Source organism: Schistocerca piceifrons, chromosome 5 (genome assembly GCF_021461385.2).
Source record: "Schistocerca piceifrons isolate TAMUIC-IGC-003096 chromosome 5, iqSchPice1.1, whole genome shotgun sequence".
In the NCBI taxonomy this organism is placed as follows: Eukaryota; Metazoa; Arthropoda; class Insecta; order Orthoptera; family Acrididae; genus Schistocerca; species Schistocerca piceifrons.
Window position 1 is genome coordinate 305,405,620 of NC_060142.1, and position 12,884 is coordinate 305,418,503.

The 12,884-nt window shown below is 43.0% G+C and overlaps 1 protein-coding gene across 1 annotated transcript in view; it reads right to left on the reverse strand.

The window, feature by feature from the left end:
• Positions 1-12,176, reverse strand: part of LOC124798340 (lysosomal acid glucosylceramidase-like) — a 120,124-nt gene extending 107,948 nt beyond the window's left edge. Inside the window, exon 1 of the mRNA XM_047261695.1 lies at positions 12,131-12,176. The gene's annotated coding sequence lies outside the window, so the exon portion shown is untranslated. The remainder of the gene's footprint in view (positions 1-12,130) is intronic.
• Positions 12,177-12,884: the final 708 nt, after the last annotated feature.

A 12,884-nucleotide genomic window follows, 5' to 3' on the forward strand; every position in this document is an offset into this window, starting at 1 on the left:
ACGACGACGACACATTCTATGTTTCGTCGAAATAATCAGAAAATCACTTTTAATAAGCAGCAATTAAATTTGTATGCGAAGATAGAGAAAGGGAATAAATTTCAAAGGGAAGATTTCATTTGTTATTATTAACCCTAAGGAAAGGTTTCATAGTTTATTGTAAAAGGGAAGGTTATCATTAACAAAAGAGGTATAGAGGAGACGGGAAGGTTTCAGCAGAGTCTCTGAAAATTTCTTTCATTTATCTATGATAGTTTCCGATATAATGGGGCATATGTACTGAAAATGCAGGAAATTGACTTTAAAGAAAAAACTTTTGAAATTTGTTACTTACAGTTAATTAAAACTGTCCTGCTGCATATAATGGCCATTCTTTGGCCTCTAGCAAGTCCTCCAGCTTCTTTTTCACCTTCATGGACGTTTGTCTTGCTTTCTTGGCCATATTAGATGCAGACCTGTCTGCATCGGCTATCCTCATTTTATCGCAATGTTGCAGCCCGGTGATCATATTTTCACCAGGATTAATTCCCAGCTCTTACAGTACTCAAAACTTTCCATTATTACTACAGTTGAATGTAATAGCAGCATCATGAACTCCTAGTTTCATTGTATGCATGCCTACAAATACAATTTTACGAAGGCAGTTCCAAATTATGCTGCTGAAACATTCATTTGGGTTCTGTGTTTGCCCATGCAGACATTTCCTTAGAATGTCAGGATGTGCCAAGTCTCTGAAAATAGGTTTAATTGCTGTAATAACAACAGCAGGAACAGAATGCTGGTGAGAATAAGACTCTCCAGTTGCCTGAGCCCTAATGTATTTGCACCACGAATTTTCTCCTGATGGACAAAATCCATGGCATGGCTTATCATCAGTAAAGGAGGAATAAGGCCCAAACATCTCTCTTCATTGCCTCCAGATTTTCTTTATTTCTCCTAATTGCCTGCTCATAGCATGCCTGCAAGTTTTCAATAACAACTACTCGCAATCACACTTGAACAAAACTAACCACGTGTTTGAAAGCGTGTTGTTTACAAACAGCAGAAACAAAAGAATACCGACCGTTGCATTCCAAGGATAGCCAACACACTCGGGAGTAAACAAAATCCCTAACGTGCAATGTAGGGGATATAAAGATCTAAAATATATGAAGAAAAGTGGGTGACAGAAAAGTGGACGTGGCACATAAACACACATGGTACGAAAATGCTCTTTAAATGCTCGAAAAAAAAAAATCAGCAAAATCCTATTCAGAGTACTTAAATAAAACCTTAATCTATTGAAACATGATGAAAACCGAAAATCGATTTTTTTCGACCTGAACCACGGTGTGGTCTCCTTAACACCAAATTTCGCCGCACTACGCCAAAGGATACGTTCGTCATACGTCCTACAATTATTTCTGCAGTTATTTTATACAGTTTTGTTTGTCTGTTAGCGATGACAAATCTACGCAAACGCAACTCTGTCGAGAATGCCAGAGGCCACTGCGTTGTCTGTGGTGACAAGAAATGTCTGAAATTAGGCATTCTCGGCACACTCTTGACACTGAGGATATCGAATGTCCTACGAGCGTAGCTCCAACTGCTATCCCGCGTTCAATGTCTGTTAACCCGTCGTGCGACCATAATCACGTCACAGACCTTTTCACGTAAATCAACTGAGTACAAATGACAGCTCCGAAAAGGCACTGCCCTTTTGTACCATGTGTACGACGTGCCACCGCCATCCGTATATGTCCATGACTCTTGTCATCTCACTGTGTAAAGACAAGTCGTTGTTTAACTAAAAATCTCGAAAAGTTCTTGACCGTTTTACTTCAAATTTTCACGCCATACTCTAATAAACGATCGGGTGGGCAAAGGCTACACACACATACACATTATATGTGAAAGGTGTTTAAATATACATGTACTGTATAAAGAGGAAATGTCTTTAGCAAAAATCTCGGTAAGTTATTGACCGATTCTAATAAACTTCCGGACTCACAAAGGCTACATATTTTGATTATACCGGGTGATCAAAAAGTCAGTATAAATTTGAAAACTGGATAAATCATGGAATAATGTAGATAGAGAGGTACAAATTGATACACATGCTTGGAATGACATGGGGTTTTATTAGAACCAAAAAAATACAAAAGTACAAAAAATGTCCGACAGATGGCGCTTCATCTGATCAGAATAGCAATAATTAGCATAGCAAAGTAAGACAAAGCAAAGATGATGTTCTTTAGAGGAAATGCTCAATATGTCCACCATCATTTCTCAACAATGGCTGTAGTCGAGGAATAATGTTGTGAACAGCACTGTAAAGCATGTCCGGAGTTATGGTGAGGCATTGGCGTCGGATGTTGTCTTTCAGCATCCCTAGAGATGTCGGTCGATCACGATACACTTGCGACTTCAGGTAACCCCAAAGCCAATAATCGCACGGACTGAGGTCTGGGGACCTGAGAGGCCAAGCATGACGAAAGTGGCGGCTGAGCACACGATCATCACCAAGCGACGCGCGCAAGAGATCTTTCACGCGTCTGGCAATATGGGGTGGAGCGCCATCCTGCATAAACATCATACGTTCCGGCAGGTGTTTATCACCCAGGCTGGGGATGATGCGATTCTGTAACATATCGGTGTGCTTCTCACAAGAATCACGCATTTCTCCCAGAAAAAAGGCCCGATAGCGGTAGATGTGATAAATCCAACCCATACCGTGACTTTCTCGTCGTGCAATGGAGTTTCCACGACAATTCTAGGATTTTCGGTAGCCGAAATTCTGCAGTTGTGGGCGTTGACAGACCCTCGGAGCGTGAAATGAGCTTCGTCGGTCCACAACACGTTACTTAACCAATCGTCATCTTTCGCCATCTTTTGAAACGCCCACACCACATATGCCCTCCGCTTCATTAAATCGCCAGGTAATAGTTCATGATGCCGATGGATTTTGAACGGATAGCATGGGAGGGTACGCCTCAGTGCCAACCAAACAGTAGTGAAGGAATGCCGGTGCGACGTGCGGCTGCACGAGCGCTGACTTCCCCGTGCATAGACGAACCCGCTACAGTCTCCGTTTCTTCCTGAACTGTCTCAGCAGCATTACGCCTTTTGCTCGGTCGGCCACTACGTGGTCTACCATCCAAACAACCTGTGGCTTCGAACTTCGAAATCATTCTCGCCACAGCTGCATTTGTCAACGGACCTTTACCCGTTAGAATCCCCTTCCTATGGCGATAGAATCGTAACGCTGAACTAGCACTTTCCCCATTCTGATAATACAGCTTTACTAAAAGCGCCTTTTCAAGTAACGTCAACATGCTGCGAGTGCTGGCGCATCTGATTCTCTCTCTCATTACAGCCCCTTTTTTTATCATGATTGTCATGCGCAGTCACTGACGTTTTGCTGTCCAGCGCCATCTGTCGGACATTTTATGAACTTTGTTTTTTTTTCTTTGGTTCTAATAAAACCCCATGTCATTCCAAGCATGTGTGTAAATTTTTACCTCTCTATCTACATTATTCCGTGATTTATTAAGTTTTCAAATTTATACTGACTTTTTGATCACCTGGTATATATGTTCGGACAGACATACGCTACACATTTTTAAAAATATGTAATATGGTGTATAAGTGCCAACGGCGTTGCCGCAATAGTAACACCGGTTCCCGTCAGATCACCGAAGTTAAGCGCTGTCGGGCTGGGCTAGCACTTGGATAGGAGACCATCCGGCCTGCCGGGCGCTGTTGGCAAACGGGGTGCACTCAGCCCCTGTGAGGCAAACTGAGGAGCTACTTGATTGAGAAGTAGCGGCTCCGGTCTCGTAAACTAACATACGGCCGGAAGAGCGGTGTGCTGACCTCATGCCCCTCCATATCTGCATCCAGTGACGTCTGTGGGCTGAGAATGACACAGCGGTCGGTCGGTACCGTTGCGCATTCATGGCCTGTTCGAGGGAGTTGAGTTTAGGTGTATATGTACACTGTCGAAATGAGAAAGGTTGTTCACAAAAATCTCGAATGGTTTTTGACGAAATTATTTACAATTTTTACACGATACTCGAATAAACGTAAGGACAGATATATGCACTTTCTTTATAAAAATATAAATTGTATATAAATATATACATACTTCATTAAAGTCAAACGTAGTTACGAAAATTGTCCAAAAGCGCTTCTCTGAATTACTTCAAATTTTTACACTACCCTCTAGTAAATCCTCTAGTAAACGTTCATACAAACATAGGATACGAATTTTTTTAATACACTGATGCTCTAAAGAAACTGGTATAGGCATGCGTATTCAAACACAGAGATATGTAAACAAGTAGAATACGACGCTGCGGTCGGCAACACCTATGTAAGACAACAAATGTTTGGTGCAGTTGTTAGATCGGTCACTGCTGATACAATGGCAGGTTATCAAGATTTAAGTGCGTTTGAATGTGGTGCTGAATGTGACAAAGCATCTCCAAGATGGCAATGAAGGGAGGATTTTCCCATATGACCATTTCACGAGTGTACCGTGAATATCAGGAATGCGGTAAAACATCAAATCTCCTACATCACTGCGGCCGGAAAAAGATCCTGCAAGAACGGGACCAACGACCACTGAATAGAATCGTTCAACGTGACAAAAGGGCAACCCTTTCGCAAATTTCTGCAGATTTCAACGCTGGGCCATCAACAAGAGTCAGCGTATGAACCATTCAACGAAACATCATCGATATGTGCTTTCGGAGCAGAAGGCCCACTCGTGTACCTTTGATGACTGCACGACACAAAGCTTTACGCCTCGCCTTGGCCCGTCAACGCTGACATTGAACTGTTGATGACTGGAAGCGTGTTGCCTGGTCGGACGAGTCTCGTTTCAAACTGTATCGAGCGGATGGGCGTGTACGGATATGGAGACAACCACATGAATCCATGGACCCCACGCGTCAGTGGGGGACTGTTCAAGCTGGTGGAGGCTCTGAAATGGCGTGGGGCGTATGGAGTTGGAGCGATATGGGACACCTGATACGTCTAGATACGACTCTGACAGGTGACACCTGCATCCATTCATGTTCATCGTGCAATCAGAGGTACTTGGGCAATTCTAACACGACAATGCGACACCCCACACGTCCAGAATTACTACAGAGTGGCTCCAGGAACACTCTTCTTAATTTAAAAACTTCCACTGGCCACTAAACTCCCCAGACATGAACATTATTGAGCATATATGAGATGCCTTGCAACGTGCTGTTCAGAGGAGATCTCGATCTCCTCGTACTCTAACGGATTTGTGGACAATCCTGCAGGATTCATGGTGTTAATTACCTCCAGCACTATTTCAGACATCAGTCGAGCCAACGCCACGTCGTGTTGCGACACTTTTGCGTGCTACACCATATTAGGCAAGTGTACTACTTTCTTTGGCACTTCAGTGTATACATGGTATATAAATATATATGCACTATATAAAGGGTAACGTAGCTAACAAAGATCTCCGAAAGTTCTTGATCGGTTTACTTCAAACTTTTACACAATGCTCTAATAATACACTTAAGGTAAATCATTGATTAAAGTTGTTACCAAAAATCTCGAAAATTACTTAGCCGATTTACTTCAAATTTTTCACGATACTCTAAAAACGTTCATACGGACATAAGCTGCATATTTTTTAAACATGTGTAGCATATAAATACATATTTAATACATAAAGGGGAAACGTTGTAGGCAAAAATCTCGAAAATATCTTGACCAACTTAATGCAAATTTTAACATGATATTCTTACTTTTGGATGGGCAAAGGTAACATACTTCTTTAAAATATGTGGTACATACATGTATATATAGAACATAAAAGGGAAAGATTGTTAGCAAAAACCTCAAAAAATTCTTCACCGATTTACTTCAAAATTTTACACGATACTCTAATAAATAAACATTCGGACAGACACAGGCTACACATTTTTAATATATATGGTACATAAATACATACATGTAATACATAAAGGGTAAACGTTGTTAGTAAATATCTCTAAAGATACTTGTCTTTTTTGTATTTTTATTCCATTTCCAATAAACGTTCCGACAGATACATATATTTTGAATATATACTTCAAATAAACATTTATATAATACGTAAGGGGGAAACGCTCTTAGCAAAAATAACGAAAAGTTCTTGACCAATTTATTTCAGACTTTCACATCATACTCTAATAAACATTCAAATGGACTTTAACGGTATGTTTTTTAAATATGTGTGATAGACCTATATAAATATACATTTTATATATATAGGGGAAACGCTGTTAGCAAAGATCTCGAATAATTATTGACCGTTTTAACCGATACTGTTACGCAATACTTTACTAATATTCAGACGGCCATAAGCTATACATTTTTTAAACGACAATAAAAATGTATTATGTTAAATCAGGCTACATATTTTCTTTAAACGACAATGAAAAGATGTTATATTAAAACTGGCTGCGAGAAAGAAAGTGCTGTGCTGTGGAAATGTGCTGCTTCACTCTCTTTCTCGTAGTCGGTTTTAACTCAGATATCAGGGCATTTAGATAATCAGACAAATCGTTTCTTCCACACATGTTCTTTCTCCTTACCGGGATAGTGTCAAATCCCGGTATTCTATAGAATGCCTAGATGATGTATAGAATGCGTGATGGTTATGGGCAAACTATGAAATACGAGGGTTGGAACTTAAATAGTGGCAACTATTTATTCACAACCGATATAAAAGAGTTACATGTTTACAACTGTTACTGCCCTTCAAAGTAATCACCAGCGTAGTGCAGAACCCTTTGCCAGCGATGTGGAAGGCGTAGTATTTCGTTAGCAGAGCCTGTTCTGTTGATGGTGCGAATGGAGTAGTCTAAAGTTAAAAATGGTGATTCTCGTGTACGACTGTGATGGTGTTATCCTAACGCATTACGTTCCTCCACTGCAGACCGTCAATACACGGTATTACTGTTCGTTTTTGGAGTATCACCTGCGACCAGCTTTGCGAAAGAAGCGGCGACACTTTCTGCGCAACCCACCCATCATTTTGCACGACAATGCGCGGGCGCATACAGCGCAAGCTGTGGCTGCTCTGTTCGGTCGATGGGACTGGGAAGTACTGTACCATCCACCATACTCCCCGGACTTAAGTTTTCGTGACTTTAATCTGATTCCGAAGATGAAGGAATCACTTCGTGGCATTCGTTTCAGAACTATTCCAGAGAACCAACAGACAGTAGACCGCTCCATTAGCACCATCAACAGAAAAGGCTCTGCTAACGATATACTGTGCCGTCCACATCGCTGGCAACGGGTTCTACACAACACTGGTGACTACTTTGAAGGACAGTAACAGGTACAAACAAGTAACTCCTTTGTATCGGTTGTGAATAAATAGTTGCCACTTTTCAAGTTCCAACCCTCGCATAAGGATCTTGTGAAAATGTTAAATACTTTTCCTAGGCATTCTATACAAGTCCTAGGCATTACTCAGAATCACTAGTACCATTTAAGCAAATGTTAAAAGGGCACAAGATGAGAAGCCTTTATTAATTAATACGCATTACGAAATGAAACACAGGATAATTTTACCGGAAAACAGTGAAACCAGAACTGTGATGGAAGTGCTTGTTACAATGAATGCTCACTTGTATTCGTCACACAAAAAAATTAGGTTTTGGCAATTTGATCTTGTATATACATTTCTCGACTTAAACAAGAATGCGAACAGAATATTGTTACCGGTAAAACACAAAGCAGAACTGGCGTGGCCTACTAGTTGCAGCAGGGAAGGCTAGAATGACTTTATGAATCGCACTTAATTTTCTTCTAGACACAAAGGCACCTCATATTTTGGCGTTTCGTGTTGCACGTACACCTGACGATTCTTTGGCCGCTTCCTGTGGACCGAGAAGCAGTTGCAGATCGAAGAGGTATTTCGTGGTCAGGTGAATACTGATCTTACTCAGAGCTGCTTCAAGAATCCTTCGCTAGTTCGAAGTCGGTAAAAGCCATCTTCCTTCACGTTCATAACAACGGCCAACATAGTGTGAGTCACCCCGCCCTTTGTCGGAAAGGACAACACAGGTTTTAGCAGTTCTTTGCCGTCGTCGTCTTTAGCAGAATGTCCAGAGATGGCATGAACATTGCAGCCACACTTTTGAGAAGTATGAGCGTCGCTAGTTTCTTTTCAGCCGGCGCAATAGATATCAGAAAAAGAAGGATTTTCAGTAACCACAGAAATGGAAGGGTCTCAGATAATCATGGCTTCACCAGGCAGGAACGACGTCGAGAGACCTACTTTAGCTTTGCAGCCGAATAGGGTTTCGTATGGTGACCTGTTACCCCAAAATGAAAAGCTCTGTTTTTCATAAGTTGGACGAACCGCAATCCGTCACTCCAGCAGCTAGTTTTTTTCATCTTACATCCAAACACACAGCATATTTTCAATGCCCTGATTTCCTCTTTCGATGTTGCCCTGACTTTGTGAGTAGCGCGTCTTGCCATGGACGACCTTCAAGTTGGGTCAATATTCCTTTAGGCTGCTTATCAAATTGTTTGCAAATTCCCTGCCGTTATCGGACGTTGGTTTATCAGGCAACGTAAATATATCGATGAGGCTGCAGGCTACTTTTTCCGCTCTCTTTGATTTCAGAGAACGACAAACTTAGTGAGACGATCTTGGTAGACAATTATAAAATTGTACTCTCTATCACGATGGAACTGAAAATCGATGAGATCGACCTGAAAACGGGAACTGAATTCCGAAAAAACTATTTGCTAGTCCACAACACCGTCTTGCTTCTTCTGGCAAAGCTCACAAAGGTGAATGTACAGCTCAGTATCATGACGGATAATATTCTTATCCTTGGGTGAAAGCTTCAACAACATACCACATCCTCCATGACCAACAGCCAAATAGGCCTTATGGAGCATGTCCAATATTGGAGTCCGCGACGTAAAACTTAACAGCACTCGTATCTTCCTTAACAAGACTGGTCAACTTTGTCTTATTCTCGACGATCATTACGTCATAGTGTTTCAGCAGTGAATAGTCCCGGGGTTCCTTCTTCGTAGCAGTCCTCGACTTTTTCACATTGTAGGCTACCTTTTTGTAACTGGTTTCGGTAGGAAAACACAGTTTTTAGCTGCATTAGCTCTTACGTGAGATAATTAACCGCAGAATCGTCGTTACAAGTCACCGTGGCGCGATTCCTGTCTTGGCACTACACTCCCTTCCGATATGGTGTTACAAGAACGGCTAAGGTTTATGGGAGAGCGTCTGTAGAACATCAGCCAGATGCTATACACTGGAGGACTATTGTTGCAATATCGATGGTGTGATAGTTGGACGTCGTACTACAACATGCCGTCTTCGCAGCTCTTGAACAATGACCCGACCGCTACCGCGAATAGTGGTGGCGAGAAAAAAATGGCGGGGTTAGACGTATTAGCAGACAATCACTCAAAGTATACACTGCTTAGGCAATGTATAAAATATCAATCTTTTCTTACTTTGACGTTCGATTTTAGGCATCCTATACATTACCTAAGCATTGTATAGAATGCCGAATATAATTTTAAACAAAAACTGTGTATACAACAGAGTGCTGTTTTGTTTTCTTCGTTGTACTTAAGAGGAATGTTGTTTTTATGTCTTATCGACTTTGATCAGAATACTAACGTAATATGACATCTGAATCATCCGAAACTTTTCACTCATACCTGTTCACAGATTAAAACTATGAGAAATACTGTCACTGAAGCTACTATCCTCACAGCAGTTGCAGACGTCTCTCCTTACCTCTTGTATTAATGATCTCAAATGATTTACCCATTCATTTTATGTGACTTCATTTTCCAATTGAGGTTTCGTTTGCAGTAACAATAAACAAGAGGCAAGGTCAGAGAGAGAGAGAGAGAGAGAGAGACAGAGAGAGAGAGAGAGAGAGAGAGAAATGTTCAAATGTGTGTGAAATCCTATGGGACTTAACTGCTAAGGTCATTAGTCCCTAAGCTAACACACTACTTAACCCAAATTATCCTAAGGACAAACACACACGCCCATGCCCGAGGGAGGACTCGTACCTCCGCCGGTACCAGCCGCACTGTCCATGACTGCAGCGCCTAAGACCGCTCGGCTAATCCCGCGCGGCAGAGAGAGAGAGAGAGAGAGAGAGAGAGAGAGAGAGAGAGAGACCGGGGAGGGGGGAGGGGGAAGATGAGATTGTCAGGAAGGGGGAGAAATCGGCCAGAGAGAGGGGTGAGTAAGAGGTAAACAGTGAGAAGGGCGAAGAGATGGATAAACAGAAGGGGAGAAAAGAGGAGATGGACAGAGAGCAGGCGGAGAAGAAGATTAGGACGTTTTTACAACTCCCATACATTTTTAGCAATTGCGAAGCATTGCCAAATTCTCCAGTCAAATATAAGCACTGGTATCTCAAGATATTGAAAATTTTCTTTCCATACTTTTGTGGCGACTGTGTGTTAGCTTTAAATTGGCCGATAAGCTCCCCAGTGCAGAACCGGCAGAAATCGCTAGACGTCGGAAGATTTAGGCCGACAGTCATTTATTTTTGGCAGCAGCCAAAGCCACCTAGCTGACGGTAGTGTCAGGTAGTTATTGTTGACTGTTGTGTTGTACTTCACACTGTTTCGTATTGTTTGCTTTGCTGGTGAGAAGTATACGTAATTGTTGTAGTTAGGACCTGAATTACAAATGCCAATATGTAAGACGTTATACATGAAATATGTTCACATCAGGTGTATCAGAAAATGACAATGAAAATTTGTGCCGGACTGCGGCTCGAACCCTGCTTTACACGAGCGGCCATGTTTAAGGATTTGGTTGTCCGTGCTCGACTCACGGCCGGCCCAAACTTCCACATGTCATTTCTGTGTCACAACCTGTACCCGCATTACATTATTCCCGTATAGCGGAGGACATTTTAACTGAAAGTCACTGCCTGGTATCGGCGGGTAAATACTATATTACAATGCCTGTGTTGGTAAGAAGAACGATGCACTGTTCTTTCGGACATACAATGCAATATCTTACTGAGACGTATTGGGTTACGAACAGTATTCCAGCGATCTTTACCTGTGTACGTGACTCCTACTTTCGCGGAATGCATATTTCGTCACCCTCGGTACGGCCCTCGAAGGAAAAGCAGTCAGACTAAGATTCATTGAAAGTACGTTAGAAAAATGAGGTAAGTACAAAATCTTCGTTCTATCGATTCTTGCGGATTGCTAGTCACATTGGGTCCCATAACAGGTAGGATTAATGCAGCAGCTCATGCCGGGTGCATTTAGACAGCGCCGGAACGTTACGGCGGTGGTCATGGAAGGCCAGTGGAAGACGCTACGAGAGCGGTGTTGTGTATCGCCGAGATTTTACCGTTAAAATTCCAAAGGCTACGTCCTAGAAGAATCCCACATACTGGTAATACTCGTGGCGGGAAAATCAAGAAAAAAATAAGGAGGATTACCGACAATCAGTCTTAAGACTATTGGCCACCAACTACTAGTAACATTGCATCAAGCCATATAACAATGTCGACTCCGCAGAAGAAACAGGAGAAGGCAAATGTAGAAGAAGACGAAGAAGAAGAAAAGATACACACCGTTGTGTAGCTTGTCGACAATAGATGTAAAGGAGTTCAAGATCTGATACAGAACGCCACCGATCACGCTACTAATATGCTAGCTCGGTTGATTCTATAAACGAAGTGACCTAACAGAAAGTAAGGCTCAAAAACGATGAACTACCACCGCATCAATACTGGTTCAAACGGCTCTGTGCACTATGCGACTTAACTTCTGAGGTCATCAGTCGCCTAGAACTTCGAACTAATTAAACCTAACTAACCTAAGGACATCACACACATCCATGCCCGAGGCAGGATTCGAACCTGCGGCCGTGGCGGTCGCGCGTTCCAGACTGTAGCGCCTAGAACCGCTCGGCCACTCCGGCCGGCACGCATCAATACTGCACGACAATACTGCGTAGGTGCGATTTCCGACTGCAGTAACGGAATTTCACTACATCTCTTGCAGACGATGCATGGCATTAGTCTGTGAAAACTGAAACGGCGCAGTTGCCCTGTTGAGTTGTGACTGTACTCACCGCAGAAGCCGCGAGCCAGCAGCTAGAGGACCGCAGCACTAATTTCCCGCGGACTGGCGAGCACGTGACTCCGTAGGTGGGGCAGCGAAAGCGCCGCGCTGCGGCCCATATTTGCAACACACACACTGCGCAGCGCACGCGAGTCGCATCAACACGACGGTATAGACGGTATGTCAACACACCTTGCCTAGCCCAGAACTGAACGGTGAAAGTTAGATAATTATAATACTTTCGTGTTTTTCATCGGCATGTTGCAAATCTTTCAATTGGACGTCACCTGGGCCACTTGGATGCACCTGACCTACCGCATACCACGGGGAAAGCGGACCCGCAGCTTGACGTGGAATCCGAACCACGTGTCAAAAATGTGTGTGTGAATTTCTATGGGACCAAACTGCTGAGGTCATCGGTCCCTAGACTTACACACTACTTAAAGTAACTTATGCTAAGAACAACACACACACACCCATGCCCGAGGGAGGGGCCGCACAATCCGTGGCAGGGCGCCTACGACCGCGCGGCCACTCCGCGCGGCGAACTACGTGTCGTTACATCATAGAAAGCTGAAGTACTGGAAAACTTCCGTGATTCGATCTCGCAACATCTTGGTTTCTAGCACGCGCTTTGCCACTAAACCACAAGAGAAATTGTGGCGTGTTCACGCTACTGTCCCGCAGTTTAAGGCGGTCTTTCTGCGGAGACTGCTGGGAGCGAACGCTTGTAATCGGCTCGTAGCACATTGGCTGCTGCGACA